Source organism: Papaver somniferum, chromosome 1 (assembly GCF_003573695.1).
Source record: "Papaver somniferum cultivar HN1 chromosome 1, ASM357369v1, whole genome shotgun sequence".
NCBI lineage: Eukaryota > Viridiplantae > Streptophyta > Magnoliopsida > Ranunculales > Papaveraceae > Papaver > Papaver somniferum.
In genome coordinates, this window is record NC_039358.1 from 10,870,608 (window position 1) to 10,881,453 (window position 10,846).

The following is a 10,846-nucleotide window of genomic DNA, read 5'->3' on the forward strand; positions in this document are numbered from 1 at the left end:
TACTTTTTAATGATGATAAAATGTGTGATGCAGGATTATGGAGTTCAAGCTTATTGGTCTAAACATTTTTCCATTACCCTCAAATCGGTTGCGAGTTATTCCTTTGTGAGTCTGATGTGGGTTTTCAAGACTGGTTAAATTCTACTTAAGATTTCTAGTTACTTAGTTCTATATGACCCGAAGATTGCAAGTAGTCTGAATGGATGAGAAAGAACCGAAAAATGTGGGTGACCGAAGCTGAGAACTATGTTGAAATCTTGGTTTCACTGAATTCTGGTACTTATGTGGGAAGATAGAAAACTATAGGTGACATGATGAAGAAACATGAAGTAAACACGGAGGATTACACGCTGGAATCAAATTCCTGGAATTGCATTCAGACTATCCCCTATAGGTTTACTTATAGTAGAGGGTCTGGGGTAATTATTAGTGGATCTCTTCATTGGTTAGTCTATACCTCGACCAAATCCACGGATATCGTTTGCTCGGACATGAGCGACGAGAAATTTAAAGAATTGCCACTACCAGAACAACCTTTCGAAAAGAAGCAGTTACAAACTATGGGAGAATGGGAGGAGTGTCTATGTCTACTTTTTAATGATGATAAAAACTTTCAGTTTGATGTATGGCTGATGCAGGAGTATGGAGTTCAAGATTATTGATTTAAACATTATTCCTTTATGAGTCCTATGTGGGTTTTCAAGACTGGTAAAATTGTACTTAAGATTTCTAGTTACTTTGTTCTATATGACCCGAGGAATGCAAGTAGTCTGACATGGATGAGCAAGAACCGAAAAATGTAGGTGACCGAAGCTGAGAACTATGTTGAAAGCTTAGTTTCACTGAATTTTGGTACTTATGTGGGCAGATAGAAAACTAGAGGCGCCATGATAAAGAAACATGAAGTAAACGCGGAGGAGTACACGCTGGGATCAAATTCCTGGAATTGCATTCAGACTATCCCCTATAGGTTTACTTATAGTAGAGGATCTGGGTAATTATTAGTGGAGATCTTCATTGGTTAGTCTATACCTAGACCAAATACACGGCTATCGTTTCCTCGCACATGCGCGACGAGAAATTTAAAGAATTGAAACTACCAGAACAACCTTTCAAAAAGAAGCAGTTACACACTATGGGAGAATGGGAGGAGTGTCTATGTATACTTTTTAATGATGGTAAAAACTTTCAGTTTGATGTATGGGTGATGCAGGAATATGGAGTTCAAGATTATTGGTCTAAACATTTTTCCATTACCCTCAAATCGGTTGCGAGTTATTCCTATGTGAGTCTGATGTGGGTTTTCAAGACTGGTAAAATTCTACTTAAGATTTCTAGTTACTTAGTTCTATATGACCCGAGGAATGCAAGTAGTCTGACATGGATGAGCAAGAACCGAAAAATGTGGGTGACCGAAGCTGAGAACTATGTTGAAAGCTTGGTTTCACTGAATTATGTTACTCATGTGGGCAGATAGAAAACTAGAGGCGCCATGATGAAGAAACATGAAGTATACGCGGAGGAGTACACGCTGGAATAAAATTCCTGGAATTGCATTCAGACTATCCCCTGTAGGTTTACTTATAGTAGAGGATATGGGGTAATTATTAGTGGAGCTCTTCATTGGTTAGTTTATACCTCGAACCAATCCACGGATATCGTATCCTTGGACATGAGTGACGAGAAATTTAAAGAATTGCAACTACCAGAACAACCTTTCGAAAAGATGCGGTTACACACTATAGGAGAATGAGAGGAGTGTCTATGTCTACTATTTAATGATGATAAAAACGTTCAGTTGGATGTATGGGTGATGCAGGAGTATGGAGTTCAAGATTCTTGGTCTAAACATTTTTCCATTACCCTCAAATCGGTTACGAGTTATTCCTTTGAGAGTCTGATGTGGGTTTTCAAGACTGGTAAAATTCTACTTAAGATTTCTAGTTACTTAGTTATGACCCGAGGAATGAAAGTAGTCTGACATGGATGAGCAAGAACCGAAAAATGTGGGTGGCCGAAGCTGAGAACTATGTTGAAAGCTCGGTTTCACTGAACTCTGGTACTTATGTGGGCAGATAGAAAACTATAGGCGCCATGATGAAGAAACATGAAGCAAACGCGGAGGAGTACACGCTGGAATCAAATTCCTGGAATTGCATTCAGACTATCCCCTATAGGTTTACTTATAGTAGAGGATATGGGGTAATTATTAGTGGAGCTCTTCATTCGTTAGTCTATACCTCGACCCAATCCACGGCTATCGTATCCTTGGACATGAGTGACGAGAAATTTAAAGAATTGCAACTACCAGAACAACCTTTCGAAAAGAAGCGGTTACACACTATAGGAGAATGGGAGGAGTGTCTATGTCTAATTTTTAATGATGATAAAAATGTTCAGTTGGATGTATGGGTAATGCAGGAGTATGGAGTTCAAGATTCTTGGTCTAAACATTTTTCCATTACCCTCAAATCGGTTGCGAGTTATTCCTTTGTGAGTCTGATGTGGGTTTTCAAGACTGGTAAAATTCTACTTAAGATTTCTAGTTACTTATTTCTATATGACCCGAGGAATGCAAGTAGTCTGACATGGATGAGCAAGAACCGAAAAATGTGGGTGGCCGAAGCTGAGAACTATGTTGAAATATCGGTTTCACTGAACTCTGGTACTTATGTGGGCAGATAGAAAACTATAGGCGCCATGATGAAGAAACATGAAGTAAACGCGGAGGAGTACACGCTGGAATCAAATTCCTGGAATTGCATTCAGACTATCCCCTATAGGTTTACTTATAGTAGAGGATCTGGGGTAATTATTAGTGGAGATCTTCATTGGTTAGTCTATACCTCGACCAAATCCACGGCTATCGTTTCCTCGGACATGAGCGACGAGAAATTTAAAGAATTGCAACTACCAGAACAACCTTTCGAAAAGAAACAGTTACACACTATGGGAGAATGGGAGGAGTGTCTATGTCTATTTTTTAATGATGATAAAAACTTTCAGTTTGATGCATGGGTGATGCAGGAATATGGAGTTCAAGATTCTTGATCTAAACATTATTCCTTTATGAGTCTGATGTGGGTTTTCAAGACTGGTAAAATTCTACTTAAGATTTCTAGTTACTTAGTTCTATATGACCCGAGGAATGCAAGTAGTCTAACATGGATGAGCAAGAACCGAAAAATGTAGATGACTGAAGCTGGGAACTATGTTGAAAGCTTAGTTTCACTGAATTCTGGTACTTATGTGGGCAGATAGAAAACTAGAGGCGCCATGATAAAGAAACATGAAGTAAACGCGGAGGAGTACACGCTGGGATCAAATTCCTGGAATTGCATTCAGACTATCCCCTATAGATTTACTTATAGTAGAGGATCTGGGGTAATTATTAGTGGAGCTCTTCATTGGTTAGTCTACACCTCGACCAAATCTACGGATATCGTCTCCTTGGACATGAGCGACGAGAAATTTAAAGAATTGAAACTACCAGAAGAACCTTTCGAAAAGAAGCAGTTACACACCATGGGAGAATGGGAGGAGTGTCTATGTCTACTTTTTAATGATGATAAAAACGTTCAGTTTGATGTATGGGTGATGCAGGAGTATGGAGTTCAAGATTCTTGGTCTAAACATTATTCCTTTGTGAGTCTGATGTGGGTTTTCAAGACTGGTAAAATTCTACTTAAGATTTCTAGTTACTTAGTTCTATATGACCCGAGGAATGCAAGTAGTCTGACATGGATGAGGAAGAACCGAAAAATGTGGGTGACCGAAGCTGAGAACTATGTTGAAAGCTCGGTTTCACTGAATTCTGGTACTTATGTGGGCAGATAGAAAACTATAGGCGCCATGATGAAGAAACATGAAGTAAACGCGTAGGAGTACACGCTGGAATTAAAAACCTGGAATTGCATTCAGACTATCCCCTATAGGTTTACTTATAGTAGAGGATCTGGGGTAATTTTTAGTGGAGCTCTTCATTGGTTATTCTATACCTCGACCAAATCCACGGCTATCATTTCCTCGCACATGAGCGATGAGAAACTTAAAGAATTTCAACTACCATAACAACCTTTCGAAAAGAAGCGGTTACACACTATGGGAGAATGGGAGGAGTGTTTATGTCTACTTTTTAATGATGATAAAAAATTCAGTTTGATGTATGGGTGATGCAGGAGTATGGAGTTCAAGATTCTTGGTCTAAAAATTTTTCCATTACCCTCAAATCGGTTGCGTGTTATTCCTTTGTGAGTCTGATGTGGGTTTTCAAGACTGGTAAAAATTCTACTTAAGATTTCTAGTTACTTAGTTCTATATGACCCAAGGAATGCAAGTAGTCTGACATGGATGAGAAAGAACCGAAAAATGTGGGTGACCGAAGCTGAGAACTATGTTGAAACCTTGGTTTTACTGAATTCTGGTACTTATGTGGGCAGATAGAAAACTAGAGGCGCCATGATGAAGAAACATGAAGTAAACGCGCAGGGGTACTCGCTGGAATCAAATTCCTGGAATTGAATTCAGACTATCCCCTATAGGTTTACTTATAGTAGAGGATCTGGGGTAATTATTAGTGGAGCTCTTCATTGGTTAGTCTATACCTCGACCAAATCCACGGCTATCGTTTCCTCGCACATGAGCGACGAGAAATTTAAAGAATTGCAACTACCAGAACAACCTTTCGAAAAGAAGCAGTTACACACTATGGGAGAATGGGAGGAGTGTCTATGTTTACTTTTTAATGATGATAAAATGTGTGATGCAGGATTATGGAGTTCAAGCTTATTGGTCTAAACATTTTTCCATTACCCTCAAATCGGTTGCGAGTTATTCCTTTGTGAGTCTGATGTGGGTTTTCAAGACTGGTTAAATTCTACTTAAGATTTCTAGTTACTTAGTTCTATATGACCCGAAGATTGCAAGTAGTCTGAATGGATGAGAAAGAACCGAAAAATGTGGGTGACCGAAGCTGAGAACTATGTTGAAATCTTGGTTTCACTGAATTCTGGTACTTATGTGGGAAGATAGAAAACTATAGGTGACATGATGAAGAAACATGAAGTAAACACGGAGGATTACACGCTGGAATCAAATTCCTGGAATTGCATTCAGACTATCCCCTATAGGTTTACTTATAGTAGAGGGTCTGGGGTAATTATTAGTGGATCTCTTCATTGGTTAGTCTATACCTCGACCAAATCCACGGATATCGTTTGCTCGGACATGAGCGACGAGAAATTTAAAGAATTGCCACTACCAGAACAACCTTTCGAAAAGAAGCAGTTACAAACTATGGGAGAATGGGAGGAGTGTCTATGTCTACTTTTTAATGATGATAAAAACTTTCAGTTTGATGTATGGCTGATGCAGGAGTATGGAGTTCAAGATTATTGATTTAAACATTATTCCTTTATGAGTCCTATGTGGGTTTTCAAGACTGGTAAAATTGTACTTAAGATTTCTAGTTACTTTGTTCTATATGACCCGAGGAATGCAAGTAGTCTGACATGGATGAGCAAGAACCGAAAAATGTAGGTGACCGAAGCTGAGAACTATGTTGAAAGCTTAGTTTCACTGAATTTTGGTACTTATGTGGGCAGATAGAAAACTAGAGGCGCCATGATAAAGAAACATGAAGTAAACGCGGAGGAGTACACGCTGGGATCAAATTCCTGGAATTGCATTCAGACTATCCCCTATAGGTTTACTTATAGTAGAGGATCTGGGTAATTATTAGTGGAGATCTTCATTGGTTAGTCTATACCTAGACCAAATACACGGCTATCGTTTCCTCGCACATGCGCGACGAGAAATTTAAAGAATTGAAACTACCAGAACAACCTTTCAAAAAGAAGCAGTTACACACTATGGGAGAATGGGAGGAGTGTCTATGTATACTTTTTAATGATGGTAAAAACTTTCAGTTTGATGTATGGGTGATGCAGGAATATGGAGTTCAAGATTATTGGTCTAAACATTTTTCCATTACCCTCAAATCGGTTGCGAGTTATTCCTATGTGAGTCTGATGTGGGTTTTCAAGACTGGTAAAATTCTACTTAAGATTTCTAGTTACTTAGTTCTATATGACCCGAGGAATGCAAGTAGTCTGACATGGATGAGCAAGAACCGAAAAATGTGGGTGACCGAAGCTGAGAACTATGTTGAAAGCTTGGTTTCACTGAATTATGTTACTCATGTGGGCAGATAGAAAACTAGAGGCGCCATGATGAAGAAACATGAAGTATACGCGGAGGAGTACACGCTGGAATAAAATTCCTGGAATTGCATTCAGACTATCCCCTGTAGGTTTACTTATAGTAGAGGATATGGGGTAATTATTAGTGGAGCTCTTCATTGGTTAGTTTATACCTCGAACCAATCCACGGATATCGTATCCTTGGACATGAGTGACGAGAAATTTAAAGAATTGCAACTACCAGAACAACCTTTCGAAAAGATGCGGTTACACACTATAGGAGAATGAGAGGAGTGTCTATGTCTACTATTTAATGATGATAAAAACGTTCAGTTGGATGTATGGGTGATGCAGGAGTATGGAGTTCAAGATTCTTGGTCTAAACATTTTTCCATTACCCTCAAATCGGTTACGAGTTATTCCTTTGAGAGTCTGATGTGGGTTTTCAAGACTGGTAAAATTCTACTTAAGATTTCTAGTTACTTAGTTATGACCCGAGGAATGAAAGTAGTCTGACATGGATGAGCAAGAACCGAAAAATGTGGGTGGCCGAAGCTGAGAACTATGTTGAAAGCTCGGTTTCACTGAACTCTGGTACTTATGTGGGCAGATAGAAAACTATAGGCGCCATGATGAAGAAACATGAAGCAAACGCGGAGGAGTACACGCTGGAATCAAATTCCTGGAATTGCATTCAGACTATCCCCTATAGGTTTACTTATAGTAGAGGATATGGGGTAATTATTAGTGGAGCTCTTCATTCGTTAGTCTATACCTCGACCCAATCCACGGCTATCGTATCCTTGGACATGAGTGACGAGAAATTTAAAGAATTGCAACTACCAGAACAACCTTTCGAAAAGAAGCGGTTACACACTATAGGAGAATGGGAGGAGTGTCTATGTCTAATTTTTAATGATGATAAAAATGTTCAGTTGGATGTATGGGTAATGCAGGAGTATGGAGTTCAAGATTCTTGGTCTAAACATTTTTCCATTACCCTCAAATCGGTTGCGAGTTATTCCTTTGTGAGTCTGATGTGGGTTTTCAAGACTGGTAAAATTCTACTTAAGATTTCTAGTTACTTATTTCTATATGACCCGAGGAATGCAAGTAGTCTGACATGGATGAGCAAGAACCGAAAAATGTGGGTGGCCGAAGCTGAGAACTATGTTGAAATATCGGTTTCACTGAACTCTGGTACTTATGTGGGCAGATAGAAAACTATAGGCGCCATGATGAAGAAACATGAAGTAAACGCGGAGGAGTACACGCTGGAATCAAATTCCTGGAATTGCATTCAGACTATCCCCTATAGGTTTACTTATAGTAGAGGATCTGGGGTAATTATTAGTGGAGATCTTCATTGGTTAGTCTATACCTCGACCAAATCCACGGCTATCGTTTCCTCGGACATGAGCGACGAGAAATTTAAAGAATTGCAACTACCAGAACAACCTTTCGAAAAGAAACAGTTACACACTATGGGAGAATGGGAGGAGTGTCTATGTCTATTTTTTAATGATGATAAAAACTTTCAGTTTGATGCATGGGTGATGCAGGAATATGGAGTTCAAGATTCTTGATCTAAACATTATTCCTTTATGAGTCTGATGTGGGTTTTCAAGACTGGTAAAATTCTACTTAAGATTTCTAGTTACTTAGTTCTATATGACCCGAGGAATGCAAGTAGTCTAACATGGATGAGCAAGAACCGAAAAATGTAGATGACTGAAGCTGGGAACTATGTTGAAAGCTTAGTTTCACTGAATTCTGGTACTTATGTGGGCAGATAGAAAACTAGAGGCGCCATGATAAAGAAACATGAAGTAAACGCGGAGGAGTACACGCTGGGATCAAATTCCTGGAATTGCATTCAGACTATCCCCTATAGATTTACTTATAGTAGAGGATCTGGGGTAATTATTAGTGGAGCTCTTCATTGGTTAGTCTACACCTCGACCAAATCTACGGATATCGTCTCCTTGGACATGAGCGACGAGAAATTTAAAGAATTGAAACTACCAGAAGAACCTTTCGAAAAGAAGCAGTTACACACCATGGGAGAATGGGAGGAGTGTCTATGTCTACTTTTTAATGATGATAAAAACGTTCAGTTTGATGTATGGGTGATGCAGGAGTATGGAGTTCAAGATTCTTGGTCTAAACATTATTCCTTTGTGAGTCTGATGTGGGTTTTCAAGACTGGTAAAATTCTACTTAAGATTTCTAGTTACTTAGTTCTATATGACCCGAGGAATGCAAGTAGTCTGACATGGATGAGGAAGAACCGAAAAATGTGGGTGACCGAAGCTGAGAACTATGTTGAAAGCTCGGTTTCACTGAATTCTGGTACTTATGTGGGAAGATAGAAAACTATAGGCGCCATGATGAAGAAACATGAAGTAAACGCGGAGGAGTACACGCTGGAATTAAAAACCTGGAATTGCATTCAGACTATCCCCTATAGGTTTACTTATAGTAGAGGATCTGGGGTAATTTTTAGTGGAGCTCTTCATTGGTTATTCTATACCTCGACCAAATCCACGGCTATCATTTCCTCGCACATGAGCGATGAGAAACTTAAAGAATTTCAACTACCATAACAACCTTTCGAAAAGAAGCGGTTACACACTATGGGAGAATGGGAGGAGTGTTTATGTCTACTTTTTAATGATGATAAAAAATTCAGTTTGATGTATGGGTGATGCAGGAGTATGGAGTTCAAGATTCTTGGTCTAAAAATTTTTCCATTACCCTCAAATCGGTTGCGTGTTATTCCTTTGTGAGTCTGATGTGGGTTTTCAAGACTGGTAAAATTCTACTTAAGATTTCTAATTACTTAGTTCTATATGACCCAAGGAATGCAAGTAGTCTGACATGGATGAGAAAGAACCGAAAAATGTGGGTGACCGAAGCTGAGAACTATGTTGAAACCTTGGTTTTACTGAATTCTGGTACTTATGTGGGCAGATAGAAAACTAGAGGCGCCATGATGAAGAAACATGAAGTAAACGCGCAGGGGTACTCGCTGGAATCAAATTCCTGGAATTGAATTCAGACTATCCCCTATAGGTTTACTTATAGTAGAGGATCTGGGGTAATTATTAGTGGAGCTCTTCATTGGTTAGTCTATACCTCGACCAAATCCACGGCTATCGTTTCCTCGCACATGAGCGACGAGAAATTTAAAGAATTGCAACTACCAGAACAACCTTTCGAAAAGAAGCAGTTACACACTATGGGAGAATGGGAGGAGTGTCTATGTTTACTTTTTAATGATGATAAAATGTGTGATGCAGGATTATGGAGTTCAAGCTTATTGGTCTAAACATTTTTCCGTTACCCTCAAATCGGTTGCGAGTTATTCCTTTGTGAGTCTGATGTGGGTTTTCAAGACTGGTAAAATTCTACTTAAGATTTCTAGTTACTTAGTTCTATATGACCTGAGGAATGCAAGTAGTCTGACATGGATGAGCAAGAACCGAAAAATGTGGGTGACCGAAGCTGAGAACTATGTTGAAAGCTTGGTTTCACTGAATCCTGGTACTTATGTGGGCAGATAGAAAACTAGAGGCGCCATAATGCAGAAACATGAAGTACACGCGGAGGAGTACACGCTGGGATCAAATTCCTAGAATTGCATTCAGACTATTCCCTATAGGTTTACTTATAGTAGAGGATCTGGGGTAATAATTAGTGGAGATCTTCATTGGTTAGTCTATACCTCGACCAAATCCACGCTATCGTCTCCTTGGACATGAGAGACGAGAAATTTAAAGAATTGCAACTACCAGAACAACCTTTCGAAAAGAAGCAATTACACACTATGGGAGAATGGTAGGAGTGTCTATGTCTACTTTTTAATGATGATAAAAAGGTTCAGTTTGATGTATGGGTGATGCAGGAGTATGGAGTTCAAGATTCTTGGTCTAAACATTATTCCTTTATGAGTCTGATGTGGGTTTTCAAGACTGGTAAAATTCTACTTAAGATTTCTAGTTACTTAGTTCTATATGACCCGAGGAATGCAAGTAGTCTGACATGGATGAGCAAGAACCGAAAAATGTGGGTGACCGAAGCTGAGAACTATGTTGAAATCTTGGTTTCACTGAATTATGGTACTTATGTGGGAAGATAGAAAACTAGAGGCGCCATGATGAAGAAACATGAAGTAAACGCGGAGGAGTACACGCTGGGATCAAATTCATGCAATTGTATTCAGACTATCCCCTATAGGTTTACTTATAGTAGAGGATCTGGGGTAGTTATTAGTGAAGCTCTTCATTGGTTAGTTTATACCTCGACCAAATCCACGGCTATCGTTTCCTCAGACATGAGCGACGAGAAATTTAAAGAATTGCAACTACCAGAACAACCTTTCGAAAAGAAACAGTTACACACTATGGGAGAATGGGAGGAGTGTCTATGTCTATTTTTTAATGATGATAAAAACTTTCAGTTTGATGCATGGGTGATGCAGGAATATGGAGTTCAAGATTCTTGATCTAAACATTATTCCTTTATGAGTCTGATGTGGGTTTTCAAGACTGGTAAAATTCTACTTAAGATTTCTAGTTACTTAGTTCTATATGACCCGAGGAATGCAAGTAGTCTGACATGGATGAGCAAGAACCGAAAAATGT